A 26,648-nucleotide genomic window follows, 5' to 3' on the forward strand; every position below is an offset into this window, starting at 1 on the left:
TTGTTTTTTTCTTAATTAAAAACTTCCGTTTAGCCACCCGTAATAGGTGCATTATCAAAACTCATTAGCCCCATTCACTCTTGTCTGTCATCCCTAAGCTTTGCATTCAGGTGCGCATCTCAAAAAAAAAAAAAAAAAAAAAAGTTCCCCGTCGGCTTTTGCAGACGAAAAGGAAATTAAATAATAAATATGGGAGCCAGAACGGTTTTATGAGTTTCAGTATGAGAAGGTGGCTGCAAGGCCCATAAGGTTTCACACAAAAAGGCATTACAGCTAAAGCTAACATGCTGACACATCTCTGATCTATAAAGTCTGCAGTAATGACAGCGGTAAAGGGTGGTGTGCCAGACTGGGGATTCTCCCCCCCCCCATGTGTGTGTGTGCGCGCGCACACACACACACACACACAGACACGAAAATAGAAATAGGTAAGGCATAGAATGAATTTATTATTGCAAAAAAGGTGTAAAAATCAAATAAAATTTCCCCAAAGCTTTCCTATAAAGCATCCACAATGGTTTACTATCTTCACCTGCGTTCATGCTAGGATCTTATTATCCTAGCTGTCGCCTTGTTTCCCGATTCCTTTAGTTCCTGTGTGACAAAAGTTCCCGCCTTTAAAGCTAAAAAGAACCTCCTAATTTCTGAATTCTGTGGGTCCTATTCATTATCCAAGCAGTAAGAAACTAAGGTCTTCTGGTCCTGCCATTTAGGGGCGGGGGGGAGGCCTTCTGGACAATTCACAGCATTTATTGCATGAGGTTGCTTCACTAAAACTCCTCTAAATCCTTTGGCCAAAAAGACAGATCTCCGCCCCCATTACAATGGTCAGAAATTTGTGGTAGTTAATATCCAGTCCAATCCTCTGCGGGACGTGGGTGGCGCTGTGGTCTAAACCACAGAGCCTAGGGCTTGCCATCAGAAGGTCAGCGGTTCAAATCCCCACGATGGGGTGAGCTCCCGTTGCCCGGTCCCTGCTCCTGCCAATCTAGCAGTTCAAAAGCACGTCAAAGTACAAATAGATAAATAGGTACCACTCCGGCGGGAAGGTAAACGGCGTTTCCGTGTGCTGCTCTGGTTCGCCATGTTGGCCGCATGACCCGGAAGTTGTATGCCAGCTCCCTCGGCCAATAAAGCGAGATGAGCGCCGCAACCCCAGAGTCGTCCGTGACTGGACCGAATGGTCAGGGGTCCCTTTACCTTTTTTTTACCAATCCTCTGCACTTTCCTTTCCTGGTTCTTTCTCTGTACATCAAGCTTGGACCAGACAGCCCTTCAAACAGAGGACTGCTCTGTAATGTAGGTCACAGCCTCTTCCGCCGCAGCCACTGTTTTGGAGCTCAGCCATGTGGCCAGACCTGGGAGAATTATAGTGTTATGAGTTTGAAGGTTCCAGTCCCCTTTAATCCCTGGATCCAGCAAGTGTTAGAATTTAATCAAAGGCTTGGTGTGTTTAGCTGGGTGCCAGAATTCTAATCCTTGAATCCAGCGACTGTTAAAAGTTACTCAAGCCTCTGTAAGGGTTAGCCTCTGTAAGGAGAACAAAGGGGCTCTGTGGGAGATGCAAATGCATAGGGCCCTGCCTCCACGGCCGGATTTAGGTTTGATGAGGCCCTAAGCTCCTGAAGGTAATGGGGCCCTTTATATGTCCAGCTGTCCTTTGTCAACAACAAATTGTCGCTTTTTGTGTTTAACACATGCAATATGGTAATTTATGGACCTAATAGGTATCTAAAGCCATTTGCACATACAGAATATAGGCACCCTATATATAGAAATGAGCAAACCAACGATATTTTAGGGAGCAGGCTAGCAGGCGGGGCCCATTACTTACTTCATAGGAGCATACACAACACAAAACACTGTTGCTGTATGTAGGTTTTGTTTTATTTGTTTTTCATCTTATATTTTGGAAATGTATATCCAGGGTTTTTTTTCCTATAAATTTTTGGGGGGCCCCCAAGAGAGGGGGGCCCTAAGCTATAGCTTGTTTAGCTTATACGTAAATCCGGCACTGCCTCCCTCCCTCAACTCCCACATAGTGAGAAGGACAAAAGCCAGAGTGTTTTTAGGACTGACTGAGAAGCAAACTGGAAAGCCCAAAAGGCAGAGAAATAGTTGAGCTCTGCTTGAATCTAAGGCTGTGGCTATGGGAGAAGCAAGACCTTTTTGATGTGTTAATACTGTGAGCCCCTCCACCGTAGGCTCAGGTTGTACATGTGTGTAAATACACCATATATTTATGTGAGATATTTCTATACACACACACACACACATACAGTGGTACCTCTGGATGCAAACGGGATCCATTCTGGAGCCCCATTCGCATCCTGAAGTGAATGCAACCCACATCTGCACGTCTGCGCCTCACGTTTCGCTGCTTCCACGCATGCACGTGAAGTCATTTTGACCATCTGTGCATGTGCGTGCGGTGAAACCCAGAAGTAACATGCTCCGTAACTTCCGGGCCGCCGTGGAGCGCAACCCGAAAATACTTAACTTGAAGCACATTTATCCCGAGGTGTGACTGTGTGTGTGTGTGTGTGTGTGTGTATGTGTGTGTATCTCACAATCTCACAAAGACACCACAGGCTCTTCTGTGCCTCGTTTCCAAAAGGAAGACACAGACGACCTGGAATCTGTGGGATCTTGCAACGCTCAGAGATTGGAGTGGTGTTCAACACTACTATGGTTTCTAAGGGACTTCACCACTAACCCAAACCGCCTCAAGAATAGCTCAGAAGTGGCTGTGCAGAATCTAGCATCCTTTTACCAAGAAGAGTTTGGATTTGATATCCCACTTTATCACTACCCCAAGGAGTCTCAAAGCAGCTAACCATCTCCTTTCCCTTCCTCCCCCACAACAAACACTCTGTGAGGAGGGTGAGGCTGAGAGACTTCAGAGAAGTGTGACTAGCCCAAGGTCACCCAGCAGCTGCATGTGGAGGAGTGGGGAATCAAACCCGGTTCACCAGATTACGAGTCCACCGCTCTTAACCACTACACCACACTGGCTCCAAGTGATTTGTTAGCAGAAGAGGGAGATAAGAACAAGTTCCATAACTTAACTATGTGCTGTGTGAAGAAGTCTTTTTTCCTGTCCTGAATCTTCCAACGTTCAGAAGATTCTGGTGCTGATGTTCAAGGGTCCAGCACACTCAGTTCTCATCAGACCCCTTTTTTTAAGGGGGGGTGTTTCTAACTATGTTTTTTGCTTCTGCCAGCCTTGGGGCTCCACCAAGCCTGCTGATACCTCTCTCTTGCAATGTTCAGCCATGCTCCTCACCAGCTGAACATTGGAAATAAAAGGGAGCGATGACATTGGCCTACCTTAAAGAGTTGCTGTGAGGGTTGTAACTGGATAATGCGCGGGAGCACTTGAAAGAAATACACAGATGGTGGTGATCATCACCTCCTGCAAAGCTGCAGTGAAGATTTAAATAACGCTGGCTGGAGGAGCAGAGTCACTTTAGAAAGACCACAAATTAAAGTAAAGCAAAGCCCACCCACGTGAAATTAGCAGAAGAAAGACTCAGCTGGGTGAGTCAGAAAGCCGTAAGAGCTGAATTCAAGTCATTCTTTGATTATAGGTTTGGAAAAACACAACTTTGTCTATAACCTAATAACAGAAAGAGGAGGGGGCATCTTACTAATAGGTGAGTTGATAACACAGAAACAAATTTGTTTGAGGTGGAGTGTGATGGCCTGGGATTCGGACTCGGAGGCTGAACCTGAGGAATCCCAGCCTGCACAGGATTCCCCGCCTCCAGAACCAGCTGAGCCGGGACTGGGGCTTGAGCCTGAAGGGTCCTCACCTGTGCTGGATCCTCAAGTGCAGGCACCAGCTGAGTCTGCTCTGGCTCTGGGGGTGATCGAGGACCCATTGCCTGCAGGTGCTCCACTCTCAGCCCCGTCAGGGAAAGCTGAGGTTGCCTCTGGGTCCAGTAACCCTCCAGCCTCTCCTGAGCTGCAGAGGCTCAGGGCAGAGAGGCGGAGGGAACTAAGTTCCCGCAGGAGGAGTGCTCGCCTCCAGGCCAGGAGAGGCGAGTCACATGTGGACCGGGGCTGCCCTATGCCTTGGGGCAGATAAAAGCCAGCCAGCCCCAGTCCCAAGCTGCAGGAGCAACGTTGTTGGTAGCCAGTTCCAGCCTGCATCCTGTTCTGCGCTCCTGACCTCACCCAATTCCCTGCCTTGGACCCAGCTTCAGCTTTGACGGACTGCTTCCTACTGCACCCTCGACCTCGGACTGGACTCGGACCTCGCCTCACGGAAACCCACGGGACCAGCACATGGAGACTCAAAGAAGCTGCTTCTCTACTGAGTCAGGCCATGCAGCTCAGTCTCGTCTACCCTGACAGGCAGTGGTCCTCCGGTTTTCACACAAGAGTACCATATTTTGCATTCCTTCCTAGAGATGCCGAGGACTAGACCTGGGGCCTTCTGCTTGCAAGCCCATCTCTTGCATAAAAGTACAGATGAACCCTCAGGGACACGGAACCCAAGAGAGTCACACTCCTCCAGTCTTCCCTCCCCCCCCCCCAGCCTTAGTTTTACCCACCTGTTGCGTACCTGCCATCTCCAAATAAGCATTCCCTAGCTGGATCAAACTAAAGGTCCCTCTGATCTAGTAGACTAGGTCTTCAATGGTCAAATGCATTAGGAACACAGAAGGCTGCCGAGTCACTGGAACATGCAGCTTGGCTTGTCTACACCAGGGGTGAGGAACCTGTCTCCCTCCAGGCATTGTTGCATTGTTGCACTACAACTCCCATGAGTTCCACCTAGCATGGCCATTGGCCAGGGATGCTGGGAGCTGTAGCAGCTGTAGTTCAGCAATATCTGGAGGGCCATAAGTTCCATAACCTTGGTCTATCCTGACTGGCAGAGGCCCTCCAGGGTATCAGACAGGGTTCCTTCTGAAGAGGAAGAGAAGAGTTTGGACTTGATATCCCGCCTTTCACTCCCCATAAGGAGTCTCAAAGCGGCTAACAATCTCCTTTTCCTTCCTCCCCCACAACAAACACTCTGTGAGGTGAGTGGGGCTGAGAGACTTCAAAGAAGTGTGACTGGCCCAAGATCACCCAGCAGTTGCATGTGGAAGAGCGGGGAAGCGAATCCGGTTCACCAGATTACTGCTCTTAACCACTACACCACACTGGCTCTCTGAGCCCTACCTGGAGATGGACCAGGGACCTCCTCATGCTCTTCCATTGAACTACGGCCTTTCCTCACTTTGACTTAGTAAAATATATGCAGCACTGCTAGCTGAGTGTGGGGTTCTCTGCAGAGATAGTGGTACAACGGCTGGCTTCACTGAATTTTTATTCATTTCTGTTATTATGAACGCCCCCCCCCCATAGAAACACATTGTGTGTGTGTGTGTGTGTGTGTGTGTGTGTGTGTGTGTGTGTTTTCCTTCTTAGACAGCCCCACCTTCCAAGGGCCGCCTGAAGCTTGGATGCACAACACAGCATTAGCTATTAAGTCACTAATTATGAAAAGCTGAGTGTGTTGGGAAAACATGTAGATCTTCAAGGCAGGTGCAAAATGCAGAGCTGAGTCACTGGGAAAAAAAGTCAACCTGATTTCCTCTCAATACCAGCAATTTCACACTCGCCGTTGAAGGGGATTTAGCCCTGCTGCTTGTTATGAAAGCTGTGGGAAGGCCTTTCGATTTGTTGTGGTTGTTGAAGTTTCTTGCACCAATGCTCTCTCTGGCCCCAGTCCAGTCCTAGTGCCATAAGAATAAGCTGTCAAGATGGGAGAAGTAACCTAGGAATGCTGCTGGGATGTGAATTTGAAGTCACATCCAAATTGCATTTCTTTCCAAGTAAGATAGCACAGACTGTATCCTCACTTACTGCATAACCCTAGGAATATCTACTTAGAAGCAAGTCTCACTGCTAGAGATGGAAGCATCTGACCATTTTGGTTTTCCCAGTTTCCCGTTTCCCCCATCTTAAGTTCAGTTCTCCACATTTCTGCAACAACTGGTGAATCTTTTTTTTAAAAAAAAATATATTGAAAATTCACCAGTGTGAATTTCTCCTAATAAACACAATTTTGTATGCAGTGCTGACTGGTGTACATAGTTTTGCAAGCAATTTTCCTTAATATAATGCATATTTGTGTGCTATTCTCATTAATACATTCATTTTCATGCACAATTTCCACTCACTAATATATGTGTTTTGGCAAGCGTTGTTTGGCTGGAAAACTGCACCACAAAATTTGGAGAAGTACAAATTTCAAAGGATCTTTTGTGTTTCAGTTTGCATATTGTTCTGGAAAGTGCAAAATTAGGATTGCAGCCTAAGAAAGGCTTAGATATCTATGCAAACTTCTGATTTATGTTCATGGGTTCCTTTCCAGCAACCTATCCATGCATCCAAACCTGTTTACATGTGTGCAAGCCTATATCTCCTTAGAAATATCACAGCATTTCTCTCTACCCACTAACTTCTTTCCCCTCTTTCTAGGCAAAACTGCTAGAGAATTGGGTGAAATTGCATGTTTCTCCTCTTTTTATGAAAAAGGAATCACTGTGCTTCTTTGCCACATGTGTACAAGTACAGCATGTTGACTTGATTTAAGGCCGCATCAACTTTGCCAATGCTCTTTCCGTATCTAATCCTTTCATTTTATTACTGTACTTTCCTTTAGCATGAATTGTTGCAATCCTGTGTGGCTGTATGAATTGTTAACAGTGTTAAATAATGGAGCACGATACTGTTTACCAGCAGAGATTAAATTGCATTTCTGGAGCTTTTATTTGCACATTTTTAAAGGATCTTCACCCGTAGTATTTCCCTAATGAATCCATTATTATCTATTGCCGTAGTTTCAATGACTCACCACACAATACAGATCCTCCCCTTTTTATCCAGTGTTTTTTTATGCGTCCAACAAAACACAATCAATAGGAGCAGCTAACAAATTGCTCAAATGAAGTTGGACAATTTCAGTGAAAGCGCTGCACATCATTAACAGTAACTATTCACTGCCTATGAATAAAGGAAATAATGCCTCTTTAAAATAATTATCAACAAGCATGATCTCTTTAAGTACTGCTCGTTCCTATGTATCCCCCCACCCCACCCCACCCCCGCCATAACACTCAGGTCTAACAATGCCACCGCTTTGCCTGCTGGTGAGTCAGTGGTTATGAAATATGCAAATTGGGCCAAACAAAATTAGAACCATCATCCTGTAGCGCTATCTTCCTTCCCCTGTCTACTTTGTGGCCTCATTCCAGTCTTCAAAATCAGCCCCTCTGAGATATCCGGTCTACTTCCAGTCAAATAATCCAAAGGCAACACATCTCCCATCCCTTCCAGTTTGTTTGAGACACTGGATACAGCATTATCACAGCACGTCCTTAGAGAGCTTCAACCAGGCCTCCTTCTCCTCTCTCCATTTAATTCTGCCTATAACTACAACTCTTTGTTTGAGTTAGGCATCCCAAACAGGTCCGAAGTGTATTCCTCCATTCAAGCGCACTTAATGCAATCATCCCCAAAATTCATCCTTTCTTTTTCTGGTCAGTTTCTGCATATGATTTACATTCCAGGATTATTAAATTTTTTTAAGAACATAAGAAGAATCCTGCTGGATCAGACCAAAGGTCTATCCGGCCTAGTATTCTGCTCCCACAGTGGCCCGCCAAATCATATAGGAAGCCCCACGAGCAGGACATGAGTGTGAAATAGCATTCACCCATTGGATCTGTTCCATTTTCTACCAGGCCTGGTAGTTTGTTGAGTATGGCACAAAACAGGAACTAGGCACTAGGATTGCGGAAGCTCCATGCCTTTCAGTGAAGGTTATTTATACAACAGCACTGGCTGGTGGATCAGGATCCAGAACCCCAGTTAAAGTATAAACTCTGTTCTCTAAATATCTGAGAAACCATGTGCACTCCCTCCAACACTTTGAGGCAAAAATCCGGGACGCCATCTTCCCCAACACCATATTCCTGTTTTTTATTGCAACAGCACGCAGCCATTTTGGTTGCTGAGATTTCGCACCACGATCATCCTCCCCCCCAAAAAACCCCCACTTTTTCCTGGATACTTGTGGGGTATGCGTGTTTGTGAAAGGGACAAAACAACCACAACTTCACTTTCAGTGTACACCCAGGAACCTCACCTAAATGCTGGAGAGCTTGCACCTCTACAAGCACATACATCCACATGTGGTGGGAACGCCCCCAAATTCAATGCTTTTTGACATCAGTCTTAGAAGAAATCTATGAAATATCAAACAGGTATTAGAAGCCAGTCTAGAACTGGCCCTATTAAATGCTTTCCAAGACAACAATGCACACTCACACTACAAAGAACTCATAAGTCACATACTCTTGGCAGCTAGAAGTGTCATAGCTAGACACTGGAAAGATCTGTCAGGAGTGAAAATGGACCACTGGTACAAAACAGTATGGGAAACAACCCTGCTAGAAAAACTAACCAACAATTTGAAACAAAAAAAATTTTTTCCTTCCAGTAGCACCTTAAAGACCAACTAAGTTAGTTCTTGGTATGAGCTTTCGTGTGCATGCACACTTCTTCAGATACACACGAAAGCTCATACCAAGAACTAACTTAGTTGGTCTTTAAGGTGCTACTGGAAGGAAAAAAAAAATTTTGTTTTGACTATGGCAGACCAACACAGCTACCTATCTGTAACTGCAACAATTTGAAATTAGCATGGGGACCAATAAAGGAGGATGCCTTCACCCTGGTGTGGCTCCCTTTATTACATACATTGCCCAACAAGACAATAACATAACCCCACCCCCGAGAGTATACAAATCAATATGGCTGATTTAACACAACAACACGCACACCCCTCATACACACACAAACACAACTCTCTGCAATCAACTGAATGCAAACAAACATGCCCTGGGATCTCCAATCTCTCTCACCACCAATGAAAACTGATGAATGAATAGATGAAGAACCTATCCATGTGACGCTAACACAAAACCCCCACACATACACTATGCAAAAGAAGGAAAAATATTGCCCCACCTTCTTTCTTGCACTTCTCCCTCCCCACATCTTTCTCACCCCCAATCTCACAATGCCTATGATAGCAATGTCTCACAAAAAATGTAACCGACCTGTAGTTAGGACTCTATGAACTAAAAACAGAGACTTTATATGCACCTTTGTTATCCCTGAAAAGCCTTCAATTTTTTATTTTAAACCTTCACTTTCAGTGACTACCATTGAAGGCATAAGAATTCACAGGCCACCATTACTCCACCATTACTACAGCCTCCACAGATGGGTCCGACACTCAGACCTTAACAAGCTTTGCAGAACCTGGCTGGCTAGACCTCAGCTGCACTGCAAGTTAACTCTAGACTGACTTTGCTAAATATCTCGGTGACCTTCTCAAGAGGCATAAAGTTAAACTTGTTTCTTGGTCAATCTCCCCCCCCCCTCATTTTTAGACTAATGGTCCACCATTTTCTAATAAATTGCAACAAAATTTAACATTATCTATCTAACATCATGGGCTCAACTTTAATTTTGCTCACTATTGCGCCCGGGCCATACTCTGAATTGTTCCTTCAACAACAGTGAGCGTTCAAGTTGCTGAGAAATGGTACACATGCATGCGCATTATCAGAATCTCACATGAAAGGGAATCTCACAAAGAACAGGTCTGAGGAGCTGTTCTTCTGCCTCTGCCCCAAGATCACATGCTGCCACTGTCTCCACGCTTGGGATCCACACATTATGTGTGAATATCTGTAGGGGAAAACCTACATGCAAAGACGTCTACTCACAAAGGTTTTCTTTGTGTTCTGGAACTCCCTCTCCCTGCAGAATGCCCTCCCATCAGATGTCAAGCTGATAAATAACCACACAATTTTTAGAAGACATCTGAAGGCAGCCCTGCATCAGGAAGATTTTAATATTTGATATTTTATTATTTTTTAATATGTGCAAATAGATAAATAGGTACCGCGCTGGCGAGAAGGTAAACGGCATTTCCGTGCGCTGCTCTGGTTCGCCAGAAGCGGCTTAGTCATGCTGGCCACATGACCCGGAAGCTGTACGCCGGCTCCCTCGGCCAATAAAGCGAGATGAGCGACGCAACCCCAGAGTCGGCCACGACTGGACCTAATGGTCAGGGGTCCCTTTACCTTTACCTTTAATATGTGTTGGAAGCCACGCAGAGTGGCTGAGGTATAAATTATTAATAATAATAATAATAATAATAATAATAATTTATTATAAAATTAGAATTCCAGAACGTAGAGAAAGTCTATGCACACAGTGGTCTAACCACATAGAAAACTTGATCTGCATGTGATTCTCCTCCATGCTATGTTATATAATGAATTTATCCCAGCTATAGCTCAGTATCATAGGAATGGGGAAAAGTCCACCAGATCATTTTAACTGGGGCTGCAAAGTTTAGCCAATTAATCAGTTGATTTGCATTTAAATAAGGCTGCTCCTTGTACTGCATGTCATATTAATCATAACAACATTTTTGTATATAAAAAACCAGTAAGTTACATACCAAATGGAATGTTACCGTTCATTGCAATAGCAAACAAATAGGTGTTATGACCTGCAAACAATGGCCATGTCCCTTCTATGTTCTTTTAACACAGCACAGGCTTTATTTGCTTATCTCTAGCAATGAGACTGTTTTGTGTGGAATTCATGGCCTTCAAGGGAGCCTGTTGATGTTATCTGCGCAAGCAAATAATAGTGAAAAATAAGGGAGCCTTGGAGCTATAAGGTCAGCTCATTCGCCATGTTGACTGGCACACATTAAATAGGATCATTTGAGCCAGGCTTCTGAACAGTCCCCATCTAAGAACTATAGACGAGGCAAGGAGGTTTTCCTGGATAACTTAGGTGATGGGTGGGCAAGCAGCCAGGGAGCAAAAACAGCCATCGGACAGTAACTGCTGCTGACTTCCTTGAAATTCTGAGCACCCACCAGCACGAAAATGAAGCACAGGCACTAATTATTTTCATGTTTGGGCTGTAGAGAATCTGTCAATTTTGGATTCTCCCAGTTTCTTATATTTCCATTCCTCTCTACATTTCTACATCAATTTTGTGATTTTTTTTTTTAAACCGATGAACATTCAGCTGCATTTTAGTGTGATTTTCCCCCCAACACACAGTTTTGCACACATGCAGTTTTGCCAAATGTACACATTTTGACAAAGCAATTCTCCCCCCCTCCCCAAAATATACAGCATTTTTGTATGTTATTTCCAGTAACTCACCCACCTGCACTGGGCAAGCGCTCGTGCCCTGGGTGGGGGCAGGACACACAAAGAGTGAAGATCACCCTCCATGCTCCCTATCCCCAGCCGCTGCCAGGCATGTGGCATCACATGATGCCTGGGTCCCTCAATGTGGGGGGCAAGTTGGTGCCCCTGGCATGCAGAAGGCCCTCCCTACATCACTCAGTCATCACACACAGAGAGAGCAAAATGTGGAGCTAGACACGTTGACTGGGTGAACTCAGGGTGGTGAAGGGGCAGGTATATTCTGAAGGGAGTTCTTGAGCAAGGCGGAGGAGAAATCATGGGTGGGAGAGTGAAGCAGCCATGAGACCTTTTGCCACCTACGCCAACATGTGCTCATCTGGCACTGTGAAAGGTCCCAGGTCCAATCCTTGACATCTCCTGATATGACAGAGTTCTGCCCAAAACCCTGGAGAGCTGCTGTCCAGTTTTAGAAACTCAAGATATTTAAGCTAGGAGCCAAATGGCTCTTTAAACGAAAGTTGCAGTCGCCAAAATGGAATGTCTAGTTGCCATTTTGTGGCAAGACAGCTCTAAAGTCTTAGTTTGCAAATGATGGACTGACTGTGATTGATTCTCACTTAAACATCTGGCTAGTTCAGATGCCAACCTTGTCCTTGAGCTAGGTTAAGAGCTTTGAGAACTTAAAGAAGAAAAGTCACTCAATCCAGGGACATCCCACATGTATGTTGTCCTGTACTGACCTCATTTTCTTAATGTTGACATGGACCATTCATAACATAGGAATATTCTTCACAACTGTGAGCAGGGCAGTCAGGGTGGGAAGTGAACACTAAGCTACAACAATCAACTACAATGTTGTTCCACTGCTCCTGCTCAGGCTACACAGAAAACGCATTTTGGTTCCAGAAATTCATTCCTAATGTGTAGACAAAATACAATGGATAAAAGTCTACAAGGTGAGGCATCAGTGTGTGAAAACAGTCCACATCCAATGATCCCCAGATGGTGGAGATGCCAGGCACCATCTGGGCACGGGGCATCTTCACTTGGTCGCAAAGTGGTTGAAACCCAGGTGCAAAATACCCCTAAAGGTAAAGGGACCCCTGACCATTAGGTCCAGTCGTGGCCGACTCTGGGGTTGCGTCGCTCATCTCGCTTTATTGGCCGAGGGAACCGGCGTACAGCTTCTGGGTCATGTGGCCAGCATGACTAAGCCGCTTCCGGCGAACCAGAGCAGCACATGAAAACGCCGTTTACCTTCCCGCTGGAGTGGTACCCATTTATCTACTTGCACTTGACGTGCTTTCGAACTGCTAGGTTGGCAGGAGCAGGGCCCGAGCAACGGGAGCTCAACCTGTCACGGGGATTCAAACCGCCGACCTTCTGATTGGCAAGTCCTAGGCTCTGTGGTTTAACCCACAGCGCCACCCGCATCCCTTGCAAAAATATGCCTAGCACCTGGCTAATTTCGAACACTGCTGCCGCCAGTCTCTGTAGTCAGTGCTGAGCTAGGTGGACCAATGGCCTGACTTTGTGTGAGACATCTCCCTAAGTTCCCTTTGGAATCAGGACTGGAAATCATGGTTGCGATTTTCTCCTGCTCTCTTTAATATCCAAGGAGAGAATGTAAGTTTGGGAAGGGGCTTCTCCTGCCACTGCTCTGTTCCTCCAATCAAATGCAGAGCCCTCAATCCACAGTTACTGTAAAATGAAGACAAGCATGGCAAGACATGGGTCACAGATCTCCGTTGTCACACCTTTTTTGGCCCTCAGTTGTATAAGGATATGCCTCGTGTTGACTTAGCCCATTGGTCCATTCAGCCCAGCACTGTCCCATCTGACTGCCAGTGACTCTCCAAAGTCTCAGCCAGAGGTCTTTCCTGTATCTGCAGACCTGTGCGTCCAAACACTTAGACACTGCACAGAGGCATAAACACAGCTCCAAAATAATGGCGGTTTTTGGGTTGTTGTTTTTTTGCTTGACGTGAGAATAGAAAAAGGGAAAAGAAACCTTTATGAGAACTCTCATAAGTGTTCCTCTCAGAGATTTAAAGGTGGTAAGTTGCCAGAGGCCACCCTTGGACTTGAATAAAACAACAGCAACCCTAGTTCTCAGACCGTTCTCCAGAAACCAGGTCCAACGCTGCATTCTGTTGACCAAGCTAGCTACAATAATCAAGAAGCCAGATGTTCAAAAGACTTGAAATGTGGTTTTCAATCTGTTCATGAATAAATGTGTTCTAGTGTGAATTACCTATGCTTATTTACAGGGAACAGGCACCTGTATAAATGCAAAATATTTTTTTTAAAAAAAAATAATGAACAGAATGGCACTGCCTATCCCCCCCCCCAAAAAAAAAATCAACAGCCAGCTGTTTAACCTCAATGGATTTCCAGTGGATCTTAGGCATCCTATCTGATGCTAAGGGCAACCATAAAGAGGCATGACATTGAGCTGGTGTCTGCATTGTTAAAGATAGCATTCTCAAACCTTAAGGAAGCCAGCCTTTTACTAAAATACTTTTTTTAAAAAAAAGACTGCTAAAATAGTATATCCTTAATAAGAGTCAAAGAAGAACCAAAAGGTGAAGCAAGCAGATTGTCAGTTAAATTCCAAGCTGCTTAAATAAATATATTATTTTAACTTAATTGCTGTGCAGCCACATGCACCCTTAAAATGATTTGAGAGGATGCCCTTTCTGCAGATTCCAAGGTAACGTCTAGCTTTAATTAAAAGTCAATTAATATTAAGTAATCTGACTAATTTTAATTAAACCTGCCGAAAATTGATTTTCCTTCAGCTAAGCAAATATGAAGTTCTGGTACAATCTCCGCTGGAAAAAGAAATAAACTATCCCTAAACACTCACATTTCAGGAGCAAACGAATGTCAGCTGTTGTGTTTAAAAAGAGAAGATTTTGAATCAGCCAACATGAAAATGAAAATGCCAGTGGTCTCACATAACCTTAAGAGAAATATATTCACAGACGTTTATTTCCCCCTCATCTCCTGTAAGACTGAGATTAAGGTTGCAAAGGCTGGATTCAGTGCTATTTACGAGCACGCAAACCAAATTCCGCTCCTGTTGTCACGCAGCCCATCCCGTGGCTGTTTTCTCAGATGTTAGTGCCACGGGCTTTGAAGGGATTCAATCCAAAGTGTCAAAGGATAGCTTCACAGCCTATCCCTGTTTACTCGGCATTAAATTCCAAGAGGAAGGGATTACAGCACCTTTATGCCCCTATGTACATTTCCTAGCAGAAAAGTTGTCAGGTTTTGCAATTTTCAACCTCATCTGTCCACAACATTAAAATATATATATATATGAAAAGTCATGCACATCAGTAAATAAACTGCAATTCCATATTGAGTCCTTTCGAACTCATCACATCCAGGTCAACCTCATTGGTTTGGAAGCAGATGGGGACGGAGGCAGAAAAGGATCACTTCAATGTAATTCCTATTCCACTACCCTGCCCCATATTATCTTGATTATGGCATTCCTCAAAGGCCCCTTTGTAAGCTGCCCATATACTCCTTGGCTCTGTGGAGTGGTCAGTTCCCTCTTCAGCACAGCCTAATCCTGAGCCACATGACTTGTCCATCAAGCTCAAAATTGCCTACACTGGATGACAGGATTCCAGGCAGGGACATTGCCCAGTCCCTCCTGCCTTGAAGACGCTGGGGATTGAACCCAGGGCGTTCCTCCTGTACGACAAATGCTCTACCCTTCCCTAATTTCACCTCCTCTCCCTTCAAGTGCCATTCCAACATGCTTCCACCGCAACCTTTAGGCAGTTCTCCCTTCCTTTCTTCACCTATGCCCATTCCTCATCTACTTCCCCAGTGGCACCCTAATTGCACCTGGTCCCTTCCTAGTAAGACCTGGGTGCCTTCCCTCCCATTTCCTCTCCCACCACCCCACTGAACCCCCTTCCCAGTCCTTTGCCCCTGGCTACCTACTGGGGCATCCCTCTAGGAGCACCCATCCTCCCTCTCCTCCCTTATGGAACATTGCATCCACGGAGACACCGCTGGCTCTCCTGGTGTCTACAAGACAACGCCAGCGGGGGCAGGAGGAGACTTTGACTGACAGGCTTTGCTTAGACGTCCCATCGCAGGGACACCAAGAAACAGAAGGGTGGGGGAGGAGCCTATGCAGATGAAGGGGCGGAGCTATGCAAAGAGGCGGCGCTGGTTCTTCAAGGGCTGGGGCAATCCGCGGCAGCTTTGGCCGCCCCACCATCGCCACCACCGTGGTGTCCCCGAGTGCCCCCGTCGAGTTTCCCTTGCACAGAACTGCAGCGCTGCCATTCACTCCTATGGGACAAAGGAGGGAGGCGTTCCTGGGGGGCGCGCAAGTCGCTCGGGAAGCCCAGGCCTTTATTGCCAAGGGGGAGGGAGAGAGAAAAAGAAAAGTGTGTGTGTGTGTGTTGCAATCTTTATTTCCTCTACACACACCGCCGCCGCCCCCCATCCTTGCACTACACAAGCCTTATCTCTCTCTTGCTAACGGCGGTCATTTTCCTCCTCGCCATCAGCAGCGAACGGCCAGGCTGCAGCCCCATCTCACCGACTGCAAAGTTTCGCTGCATCTGCAACCGAGGGAAGGTAACGATGACAAAAAAGGAAAGAAAAGAAAAAGAGGCCCGGAGCAGGCAGAAGGAGCTGCCCGCCAGACCCAGCTCGGCATCGCATCCCCTGCCTCCGCGAAGCGTGCGCCTCGTCTCGGAAGAACCCAGCCGGCCAAGAGAAAGAGAGATTTTCTCTTAACAGCAACAGAGCGGGGGAAGATCCAGGGAGAGAGAACCCCTCAATGCCGCTGCTGGCCGTCACATACACACACGCGTGCACGCACACACTCGTGTCAGTTACACGCACGCCAGAGATCACACGCACACAGGAAGACATCTTCACCACCACCCTCCCCGAGCCACGCAGACCAGCGCGCCCGGGCAACAGCAACAAAACAAAACCAAAAAACCTAAAGCCCAGCAAAGCCTGGATTGTCTCACAATGCAAAGTTGCGGGAGATCCGAGTGCACTTCTGCCTTCGCTTGCCGCCGCCGCCACCCTCCTCTCTCTCCTCCGCGCACCGGCGATGTTTTGCAAGTCACAAGCGCTGGCCATTCTGCGCACCCCCACCCCACCCCCAATACGTACACAAAATACACCCCAGTCTCACCACCATCACCCATTGCCGTCCTACTCGGAGAAACCAGATCTCCCCCCCCCACCCACTCCACAAAAGCCACCCATCCCACCCGTCCTTGATCTTAAAACTATGAAATCCCCCCCTCCGAGAAAACAAGAACTAACCGATGCCCCCCCCCCGCGCGCGCCAACATTCCTGATAGTGTCCAGATAATGCAAGGGGCGATTATCTATCTATCTATCGGGGGAAGGGGGGTGGTTTAAGCATTCTGTCGTTTAAAAAGGAAAAGGAAATCAAACTATTTACCAATTCCAATAAGCCTTGTTTTGTTTTGTTTGTTGGCTTAAAAAAAAAAGAAAAAGAAAAAGAAAAATCAAACCGCAAGTCCGCTGCTAAAACCGTAATTCACTGTTTGGATCCCGGGCGTTATCCTCTTTTAATCAGCTGTAACCCCGAGGTTCTTAAATCATCCGCTGGACACTTCCAAATTGTATCGATTTATATAATTTCCCCCCCTCTTGCTCTCCTCTGCCCAAGACTGCGAGAAAGAAAGAGGGAGGAGGAAGAGGAGAAGGAGAAGAAGAAGAAGGAGAAATCCCATCCGGAATTCACCGGCGTGAAGCATCTGTACCAAGCCGCCGCCACCTCCATTTAAATCCGACCATCAGGCAAGAACTAGAAATGATCAAACGTTACTTCTTTTCGGCTGCAATCAGATAATCCTACTAATCCAATAGATTTATCTCGATTTGAAATTGCCCTCCAGATGAATCTCCTTTGCTTGATGTCCAGTTGTGTGTGATTTCACAGCACACGGAGACTGAAGAGGAGGCTGTGTTTGTATGTGTGTAGTGTGGGGTGTGTGGTTTTTTTAAAAGGATTTTTTTTCCAGGAGGGGGGAGATTCTGGATGCGCTGCTCGCTAAAAGAAAGGGGGGGAAATGCCGAGAACCTTGGTTTTTCCCCTATTATAGGTTTCAACTCCAAATTGCTGCTAGATGAAAAATGGTACAAAGGTACCCCTAGTGGCCAAGAGCCGAACAACAAGCCATCCCACTCCCCCCCTTTTTTCTTCTCTCCCCCCCCCCGCTTGCTTTCTTCTTTTCTTCTTTTTTTTTTCGCGGCAGTCATCTGCTAGAGGAGTCTCTGTAAAACGGCCATTCTGCCTTGTTAATTAACCATGCCTCCGAATAGAAGGATAAACTTTATTAGCACCGGGGAAGGAGGAGAAATGCACTCTTGCCTCTCTGTGAATCTACAGCTAAGCATATTGCAATGCTGTGCCGAAGAGGCGAATTCAAAGGCTGCAAACCTGCTAGGAAGAAGCAGTATTGTACGTTCAGCACAAGGCTGAAGGTTCACCGTAGCCTTGTCCGTGGCATGCTATTGCCACCCTCGCCACCCCTGTGTGTGAAGTTTTTTTGTGGGGGGTTTTCTTTTTGCAAAGCAGAGAGTGCAGAGATGCAACACCCCCGAAGGCAGAGAAAAGAAAACTCTACCAATTCAAGTCTGTTGAATCTATCAGACAGGATGGAACCATCCACAGACGGCAACTAACATGTGTTAGTACGATCGCAAAACGTTGCAATGCATTACAACGTGGCGGATGAAACTTGGGTCGCCCAACAGTTTATGGAAAGCTCGGTGCTGCTCACGCAAGCAAGATTGTCTCAATGTCCACATGACAACGTCCTCCTCAAAATGCAGTCCCATATTCTGTATTGTCACACGCCACCCAAGGGTGCCAACTTGAATAAACTATTGGGGGCGGAAGGCAAGGCCTGCCCCGCGTGACTGATCACATGACATGGTGCATGCACACCCTTTGAATGGCAATGCCCATCAACTTTGGAGGGGCCCAGCCCCCTCAAATATTTTATTGGGGGGCAAAGGGACCTTGGCCCCTAGGATTTGGCTCCTAATCTCAGAGTGGTGTGAGATTCCAGGTGCTTCTCCAGGGTTTGCTTTCCTCTGAATGAGGGACAGCAGAGACTGTGGTGTCTTTATGATATATGGTTTATTTACACATATATACAACCTGAGACTACGATGGACGGGCTCACAGCATCAATACCCCAAGGAGGTCATGCTGTCCCCATAGCCGCAGCCTTGGATCCTAGCAGAAATCAGACACGGATCTGTCTCTCAACTGCCCAGGCTGCTTCTTGCTCCCAGCTTCTACCTCATACACACAACTTAAGCCTATCTAACTAACAGACTTAAGAGAGCTACATCAATTGTCTGGGGTAGCTCTGTATTTAGGGAGGAGAAAGTTGGAGGAAGCAGCCATAGTTGGAGAAAAACACTGCAAGGATGAGGGGGTATTAAAGGCAGAGCAAGGAGGTCACATTCCACATTAAACCAAGGTAAGGACTTTCCCTTAGACCAGCAGTCTTCATCGTTTTTAGATCTGGAACCCAAACATCGTCTAGAGACCCATTTCTTAATCTGTCAGCGTTTATGCATATGGTGGCACTGCTATTGCAACCCATCTTATATCTGCCCAGTTGACAACAAGAGGCTTAGATTATCATATGTATTGTTTCAGTTGTGAAGCGCACTGGTACCATTCCTCTTCTGGCAGGTGTGCAACTGTGGAGGCCCAGGACCATGGATGCCATGCAGCATGCATGGCCTTGGCGCCAAAATTTGTGGGTGCCCGGCCCCTTCATGGGGAATTTTGTGGGTGCTCAGGCACCAAGGGCCCCAGGTAGCTGGTACCCATGTATTCTGTCCATCCCTAACCATCCTCTTCTATATTTGATCTTCATGAAACATGCTCATTTCTTATGGGGCTGTTTCCTGGGGTAAGGTTGGCCTAGAGAGGCATTTTAAAGTTTTGCTGTTGTCCTTACTTCTGCAACCCTCAAGATCTCTTCCAAGTACACAGACACGTTCTCTCAGGTCACTTCCAGGTGAGCTGCTTATTCAGCACTTATCGTGGTTTGCTTGCACAAAGTTTGCAGGGAGGTTATATGCAACATCTGCTGTTAACATTCATTCCAGTTAGTTTGCAGGGAAGTTACGTGATGTTGTGTCAAGCAACCACACTTTCTGGTGCATCTCCCCGTCACTTTCCTGATTTCAAAAAGTCAATGGAAGGTAGTTTCTTTTGGGAAGTGGGCTTGTTACACAAGTATGCCAAATTCATTTTAATTGCTGTTATGCAATCAAATCCCACCCCCAAAAAACAGTGACCATGGCAGTGCCTTCTGTTGCCCAACCTGCCTACAATCTTGCCAGCACTCACTGGGTTCACTGTGAGAAGGACCGATAGGACCAGCCTGAAAGAACACTGGGTTATTTTCTCCAAGAAACAGACAGGGAGAAGTGTTCTCCCTATAATCACTAGGCATGTAATTATGCAAACATGAATGCTATATTTTAATATGTATGAAATAAATCCTATTATATTGCATACAAAGTATTTCATGACAGGATTTTTGGTTTTGGTGGGGTTTTTTGCATTGAACTATATGTTCATGCCCTCTGGTTCAAAACAGCAAGTCAGAGGTTTTTGCTTTTAAAAAGTAGTTTGTTGCTTTTGTCCAACTCTACAATTCTGTGATTAGATACATTAAACAATTAAAGTAATCTTGTGGCTCCATGGTATGCAGGTCTACTCAGTAGTAAGTCCCATTTAATTCAGTGGGGCCCATGCCCAGATAAATGAGGATAGGAGTGCCCTTCTCACTGGGGAACAGGCTAGCCATAACTCGGTACCCAAGAAACAGAAGGGCCCTGGGTTCCATTCCATGATATCAGCCCAGGAAAGGCTGATAAGAGACATCTGTCTAAAATCCTGGTGAGCTGCGACTAGCCAGTATAGACCAGGCATAGGCAAACTCCGACCCTCCAGATGTTTGGGACTACAATTCCCTTCATCCCTGACTACTGTTCCTGTTAGCTAGGGTTGGTGGGAATTGTAGTCCCAAACACCTGGAGGGCTGGAGTTTGCCTATGCCTGGCATAGACAATACTTAGCAAGGTAGACCAATGGTCTAAGTCCCTTCAGGTATTTGTAAGGTGTGAATATATCATGGGCAGGAAGGTGGGGGAGTGGCAGGCTGGCCCTACCACTAGATTTTGCCACTTTGGGTTGGGCAAAATACGGGACAGGTTAGTCAAAATAAAGGACAGGTGGGGGGAGAGGCTTAAAATAACTTTACCTGGAGCAGAACTGATTTCAAAGCAATCCATAACAATGATCCAATGGAAGCTATCAGTAACTGCAAAACTCCAACAACAAAAGGAACCCCCCCCCCCAGCTGCTAATTTCTGCTTGCCCGGAGGATGGTAAATGTAGAAACCCAGCCAAAAAGGAAAAAGTGGGGGAGAAAGAGCAAGGAATTCTCCATCTCTTCCTCACAGAGCTTTGCCTCCAACATCCTAACAGGGTTCGCATAATCCCTTACCCCACTGGCAGAGTCAGGTGACAATCCCAAGTAGCAGATGCTGCAAGCATGAGGAGGAACAGTGAGTGAGGCACCGACCCACCAAGATCAGTCTCCACGCAGCTGCCCCATCCTGGCTTATCTCCTTACCTACAACCACCCTAGGGGGCAGCATTGGCTGTCAGCCTCCTCCTCCTTAGCGTAAGTGTTGCCTTTGTAGAACTCAACAGGGAGGAGGGCAGGGATTAGCTGGCTCCGCCTATCATTAGCTGTGGCTCCGCCTATTGTTGGGCTTCTTGCCTTCCATTCTCCCAGTCCTCATGAGCACCAGCCTGCACTTGTGAGGGGCAGTTGCAAGGTGTTGGGATGCTGAGCTGTAAAAACAGCATCGTCTGCTTTGAACTCACTAAACTACCCTGTTGCCTTCGGGTCCCGTTGCCAGTGTCAAAGTAAGATTCAGTTGCCAATCGGGTCGGCATTGGGGTGATGGTGCTGCCTTTGTCCTTTGCCTCAGGCAGCAAAGTATCTTGGGCCGGCCCGCATACAAAAGAGACACTCTTACGCTGCACACGCACCATGCATTTAAAGCACACGGCTTACTGCAAAGATTCCTGGGAATTTGCTAAGGAGACTGGGGACTGCAGCTCTGTGAGGGATGAACTACAGTTCCCATGATTCTTTTGGGGGGAAAGTCATGTGCTTTAAGTGTATAGTGCGCATGCAGCCTAAGAATGTGATGAAATGAACCTCAGGATTAAATACAAAACTGCCCCATTGGATCAGACCAAGGACCCACCTGATCAGCAAACTCCTCCCAGCAATGCACCTCCCCAGGTGGCCATGATGGCACCAATCCTCACTGATTTGCTCCTAGCACCTGGTATGCAGAGATATAAAGGTAAAGGAACCCCTGACATTAGGTCCAGTCACGGACGACTCTGGGGTTGCGGCACTCATCTCACTTTATTGGCCGAGGGAGCCGGTGTACAGCTTCCGGGTCATGTGGCCAGCATGACTAAGCCGCTTCTGGTGAACCAGAGTAGTGCACAGAAATGCCGTTTACCTTCCCGCCGGAGCGGTACCTATTTATCTACTTGCACTTTGACGTGCTTTCAAACTGCTAGGTGGGCAGGAGCAGGGATCGAGCAACAGGAGCTCACCCCATCACAGGGATTCGAACCGCCAACCTTCCGATCGGCAAGCCCTAGGCTCTGTGGTTTAGACCACAGCGCCACCCGCGTCCCTATGCAGAGAGATACTGTGTCTGAAAAGAGAGGTTCCATTTCACCGTTTTGGCTAACAGCTGTTGACAGAGCTATCCTCCATGAACTCATCCATTTTCAAAGTCCTCTACACCACGCAGTCAATAAATGTGGTTAAAAGTAGCTATTCTAGGAGTGAGTTTGTGTAAATGGGGGACGTCGGCCACAAATCATGCTCGCATTACGATGCAGACTTTTTGACCAAACTGTCTTGACTTCAACATTCAGCCAAGCATTCTGAATGCATCGGCAAGTCCAGTGTGTGCAGAGCCCTAGGCAAGGTCTAAAGGTGCCAGGAAATTTGATAAAAACCCTTTTTGCTCTTAAGATTCTGTGGCAGGCCAGTACAGATTAATGTTTGCAGCAATGACAACATAATTCTGTGCAAAGTTTGTCTAGCTTCCCTGAGATATTGGAATCGCAGTGCCCTGCATGTATTTTAAATTTAGTATGTTTCAGTTAAAGATGCAGTACCAAACTGGTTTGTGCAAATAACCTTGTAATGTTAATGAACCATTTGCAGAAATAAAGATACACCTCACAACAAATGTTACTGATCTGTAGAAAACACAACCTGAAAAAAATACGCAATGCACATACTTTTGTAAACTAAGAAAATATGTAATAAAAAATATTTTTAAAAAACAAAGATACATGAACACCCACCACACCCACACACAACACACACACATACACACACTTCCAGCCCATTTGACTTCACAATGGAAACTGTGTTATTATTTATTAATCCGTAAACCGCTTAATGTCAAAACATTAAAATCCAGTGGCCCAAACCTTAAAATATGAAAATCCACCATTAAAATAGACAATAAAACAATCCTAAGCACCAATATATAAACACCCATAATTAAAATATGAAATAAAACAATCCCATTGAAACACACAGAAATTAATATAGGAGGCCCAGGTCAAGAGATGAATGAAATGTCAGTGTAAAAGGGTGCATCTCTGAAAGTCGGCAGAACACCAACACAGATGGAAACTCTCTCTGATATCAGCAGGGAGGACATTCCACAACACTGGAGCCACCAGTGGAAAACCCTGCCTTTGTGTCACCACAAGCTGGTAATAATCAGACCATGACAAGATTAACTGGGTTCCATTTGTTGATCTCAATACTGGTTACGAGGCAAAGGAGGGGAGGTCACAAAGGTGTTTTCAGGAGCAGACAATGGAAGTGGGAAGTGCACAAACAGCTTGGAGACTCAGAAGTAGACTTGTCTCTCTGTAAATTGCAAATTGATTTCCTCACCTGGAAACAGCTTTCATGTTAAGCACATGCACAATATTTTTAATAGCTGTGGGGAACCTCCCTCTGAGACTGTGTCTGGCTCTTGTGCAATGCCTGAGAGCCACCTCTTAATTCAATTTAAACTAGCTTTCTAATGCTCATGGTTGCAAGAGATGTCCGAACGTGCTGTGACTGTGAGCACAAGGCTAAACTGCAAGGCACAAGGAAGAGTGAAGGGGTGTGGCCAGCCACAAAAAGGGGGTGCGGAGGCACAAACCATAAGATTAATCATAACAGAGGTCTCTTGTAATCATAGGCAATAAAATATTTCTTGCTAGCTTACAACAGTTTCTAGCTTTGTTCCATAATCCAAGAAATAACACAGTGGCCAATAAACAAACAATTTTAAGTCCAGTGCATTCTTCCATACAGAACACGCTAGAAGTAAAAAGTTTAATCATCCTATTGGGTTTCTTTGCATCTGGTTTCAAGAGTTATAGGAAGACTGTTCCACTCTGTCTCCCGGGAAGAACAACATGGCAAGGGGGACATCATCCACTTGCTGAAGATGAAGAAGCTGTTGGAAGTGATCTTCCTGCCATCACACTTATAAGAACTTTGGAAGTGAGAACTAGTGCCTGAGTTTGCTCCTCCCCCTACCCAGCTCCTCCTTCTCAACCCTCTTTCCTTTTCTATCATGTCCTTAAAATTGTAAGCTCTCATGCAGGGACAATCTTATTACCTGGAGGAGGCAATGAGGCATCTGGTCCAACATCTTAGGAAACTCACAAGTAGCGTGGGTTGAAAAGTACTCTGGCTTTGCTTCTCACCCACCATCTGCTGTCTTGCTACTGTTTACATGGCAGTTCCATTTAGCTGCCATGGTTAATAGCCTGTGGCTTTGAATTTGTCTTCAGATGTTAAAAGCCCACTAAGCTGGTGGTCCTCAACACATCTTGCAGCTCAGTCATAATTCAGAGTCATGCAAGCTGTTTCCGTTCGTTTGTCCTGAATCTAAGGCAAGTGAGCGCCACTCTGCACATAATGCACATCAAGATGGTAGAATGCTAGGCTTCAAAACTTCAAACTAAAAGCTGAGGGTCCTGTTTTTTAATGGCTCTCCCATGTAAAAAGTGGCCTGTGTGTAGCAAGTTATACATCAGGTAAAGGTAAAGGGACCCCTGACCATTAGCCAGCGTACAGCTTCCGGGTCATGTGGCCAGCATGACTAAGCCGCTTCTGGCGAACCAGAGCAGCGCACGGAAACACCGTTTACCTTCCCGCCGGAGCGGTACCTATTTATCTACTTGCACTTTGATGTGCTTTCGAGCTGCTAGGTGGGCAGGAGCAGGGACCGAACAACGGGAGCTCACCCTGTTGCGGGGATTCGAACCGCCAACAATTAAAACCCACCAATATTATTACAATTAAATACAATTAAAACCCACCAATATAATAGAGATTCGGGGGGGGGGGGACTAGTGCAGAAAAAGAAGAAACAGACCACACAACCATGCAAATTGTGAATACAGTAAACAAACCAGTCAGTTGGCTGAAGTTCTTACAGAGACCCAAAAGCCAGGGAAAACAGGCATGGTTTCAACCAGCATCTGAACTAAACCATTGTAGGCTGGGAGTTCCATAGAGAGGGTGCTGTAAGAAGTCCCATTATCTAGTAACGTATAGTTCAGACAGCAACATTCCACATACAAGATATTGTTCCTTTAAGTTTTCAAGATTCTATCACTGAGTTTGCAGCTGCACTAGACATTTAAAGCAGAACCATACCACTTTAAAAAGTCATGGTTTCTCCCAAAGGATCCTGGGAACTATACTTCATTAATGGTGCAGAGCTCCTCTCACAGCTGCCATTCTTAGAGCTCTTTAGGAAGAGAAATTGATTTTTAAAACTCTCTGGGAACTGCTGCTACATGAGGGGAACAGGGCAGCCTTTTAACAATTCCCAGAAGAACCCTTAACATACTATGGTTCCCAGGATTCTGCGGGGGAGCCATGACTGTTTAAAGTGGTATGAGACTGCTTTAAACGTATGGTGCAGATGAGTCCTCAAACACAACCAAATAACAGATTTAAGAATAGATATGTCTTTGAATACATGGGTCTGACACAGGACAGTTGCTTTGATTACCTTAGTTCCAAAGTTCTATAGGAAAACAGGAGGTGGGGAACAGGCTTCAATCTGGTGCACAGTTGAAATGGGACAACAATTGCCTCTCATATCAGAATCTGGATTTGGGAGGGGCAGGTTTAATTCCAGTATACCCCACCACTTCTCTCATTTATCGATGGAGAATAGTCGGGAAAGAGGGGTGATATGTGAGATTGTGTTATTTTTGGTGCATAATCAATTTCAATACTTTTTTCCGAGCTGAAATAGGAAGTGCAAAATCTGGTGGAGAATTACACACCACTCTGTCCAGAAGGTAGGATCGGGTGGGTTTATAATGGAATTCCCAAAGAATGAATTCATCAAGCATCCCGAGACATTGGTGGTTCTGTGACCTTAGCCACTATCGTACAAATCGCCAGCCTAATATCAGACCTATGTATACACACATCAACCAACAAAACTGAAAGTGTGAAGACCTCCATGCTTCAGCAGACCTCAGAGCAAAGAATCGGGAGTCCAAGTCAGTGGTCACTGAGGATGCAATTCTATACATTCTATACAAGTAGTAGACCTGCCTTCTGTAGGTCTACTACTTTAAATCAGTGGCTTACTCCAAGGTAAGCAAGTTTAACAATGAACCCACATTTCCACACTTTAGTGGGCATTTTGGTAGTACCCAATCTGTTATGTTGGATAGAATAGTCTGCCTGGTACTTTATTTAGAAGGACTGAATCATATTCAAAAGTTCACGAGTTGTTGCATAACAAACCCTTCATCATCTCTTCTTCACTTCCACAGACGTATTATGTAAATACACTTTGCTATATTTTCTTACCAGCCGCATTTTGCAGTCACAGGCAGAATAAGAACATAATGACCTACGAAGGGCTCAGCTGGATCAGACCAAAGGTCCATCATAGTCCAGACTCGTGTTTCCAAAGCGGCCAACCATATGCCCATGGGAAGCCTACAAGCAGGGCAGAAGCACAGCAAGACTCTCTCCACTTGCGATCCCCAGTCATTGTCACAAGTAGCCGCTGAAAGCCTAATCCTCCACCAATTTGTCCAATCCACTTTCAAAGCCATCCATTATGTCTGCATTATGACTCTAACTTGGAATAACTGGCATAGTGTCCTTCCTGGATGTACCAAGAATCCTGCAAGGTTGCAAAGTAGTCCTAACCAAGTTCTCTGCAAGT

The 26,648-nt window shown here is 45.8% G+C and overlaps 1 protein-coding gene and 1 long non-coding RNA gene across 10 annotated transcripts in view; one reads left to right on the plus strand and one right to left on the minus strand.

Annotated features, from left to right (window-relative positions):
* The window catches only part of NLGN1 (neuroligin 1), a 623,846-nt gene that overhangs the window by 480,383 nt on the left and 116,815 nt on the right, over window positions 1-26,648 (minus strand). For 2 of the 9 annotated variants that reach the window (XM_083613223.1, XM_083613215.1), the window contains exon 1: window positions 16,717-17,307. The exons of 2 other annotated variants lie outside the window; for them this stretch is intronic. The gene's annotated coding sequence lies outside the window, so the exon portion shown is untranslated. Of the gene's footprint in view, window positions 1-16,270; window positions 16,345-16,716; window positions 17,310-26,648 lie in introns of those variants that run through there. 5 more of the 9 variants (XM_083613218.1, XM_083613221.1, XM_083613222.1 and 2 more) reach the window with 5 other exon arrangements.
* Window positions 10,000-26,648, plus strand: part of LOC310762476 — a 531,937-nt gene continuing 515,288 nt past the window's right edge. The window contains exon 1 of the long non-coding RNA XR_014547999.1: window positions 10,000-10,175. This is a non-coding gene — a long non-coding RNA (uncharacterized lncRNA). The remainder of the gene's footprint in view (window positions 10,176-26,648) is intronic.

Source organism: Podarcis filfolensis, assembly GCF_964270895.1.
Source record: "Podarcis filfolensis genome assembly, chromosome: 5".
Taxonomy (NCBI): Eukaryota; Metazoa; Chordata; class Lepidosauria; order Squamata; family Lacertidae; genus Podarcis; species Podarcis filfolensis.